We start from the raw sequence: 1,767 nt of genomic DNA on the forward strand, positions 1-1,767 counted from the left end.
GAAGCCATTATCCCAACACATGAAATAAAAAAAAAAATTCAGTTCCTCTGGAGTTTGTTTTTGGAGGTAGCCACAGGATACCTATTTTTTTTTTCTTTTCAGAGAGACCGAGGGGCTCACTAGGTTGACCAGGCTGTTCTTGAACTCCTGGTCTCAAGCCATCCTCCCACCTCAGCCTCCCAAAGTGCTGGGATTACATGCATCAGCCACCACATCCAGCCTACCTAAAATATTGAATGCTGTTAATAAATCTCCTGAGGCCAGCATAAGAAGGTGATGGGCAAAACTAATGCAGGTATGTTTTTCTGGCTTTCTCATGTATTGGGCTAAACTTTGAAAAGAACTTACTATTAATGGCTAACTTGCAAAATTTGTGATTTATTAAAAGCAGATTTTAATTGTTTTACCTAAAAATAATAGGCCTCTGATCTGCCAAAGATGAAGATTTAATTTCTAGGTGTTCCCCACAATACCTAGAAACATCAGTGGAATCGAGTATTAAACACTTTAGAACTATTCTCATCAAAGTTCTTTAATATATAATACAGCAAAAGAAAAGTTTCTTTTCTAAAGGCTTCTCTATACTTTTTTTAATAGTTGAATTTCATTTCTGAAGGCTCCTAAAAAGAATAGAATTTAGATCTTTATTAAAGAGGAAATATATTTTCCATGTTTAATTTAAATTACATTCCATCAGTCATTTGCAATCTTAGCCTACACGGAATTTCTTTTTTTGGTAGTTTTTATGTTTGGGCTTTAGGAGGGGATTCCCAATAATCTCTATATAAATGTTTCTAATCTCTATATAAATATTTTAACATTTCAATGTAAATTAGTTTTTTAAAGCTATTTTATCCATAAAAATAATAAATTTGCAGGGCTGAGGGTGAAATAATGTGTTACCAGGACCCCTCAGTTTTGGGGGTTGTGAGTAGATCCCATCTTCATGTTCCTCCAGCCAAGCCCAAGCCTGGCTCAGGGCCTCCTCCCCCATTTGCCAGGAACCACCATCCCCAGGGATTCTATGTGCCCTGCCTGACCAGTGTTCTCCATCAGAGTTTACCAATCTTTTGTTCATTCCCTCAGAGCACAGCTAAGCAAGAGTACACTAATTTGAAAATTAACTCAAGCAAATAGAGGAACAATATCCCCAACGCATTGCATTTTAACATAGGGTTTCCTGGACACACTGTTTCAACCCAAGAGTTGGGCTAATAGTAGGAGTTCCATCTGCTAAAATACGGCTGTCAGCTTCAGAGGGAAATTCATGAACGTCTTCGTAGTTTGTTTTTACGTTTCACTTGGCACTGTTTCTAAAATTTCCTCTGAAGCCAAAAAATAAGTTATTTCCCAGCACACTGGGCACTTTTCATTTATCATTGGATTGATTTTTGTAACTTGCAGTAGGAGCTGAAATCGACCAGGGGGTTCTTATCCAACAGACAGCAGCAAAACTCTTTGTGTATCTGCGTTCCTTTCAACAAGCGTGACTTCCTCAATGGCATCATTCGTGAGCGTAACACAGAGCTCAGCAATAACGTTTCTTCACTAACCCTACCAGGTATCCAACATAGGATGTTACTTCCTTTCACTGTTTTCCGACTCCTGGCAGATATTAATCATTGGGATTTGGGAACAAGGAAATAGAATTTCTGAGAATGCTTGGGAATTCCCAAATTCATATGATTTTCATAACACTTCACTTACAAGTTTTTGAAAAATAATAAGTGACTATAATAACAAGCAAATAGTCGTTTTTTTCTGTAA

This window comes from Pan paniscus, chromosome 5 (assembly GCF_029289425.2).
Source record: "Pan paniscus chromosome 5, NHGRI_mPanPan1-v2.0_pri, whole genome shotgun sequence".
Taxonomy (NCBI): domain Eukaryota; kingdom Metazoa; phylum Chordata; class Mammalia; order Primates; family Hominidae; genus Pan; species Pan paniscus.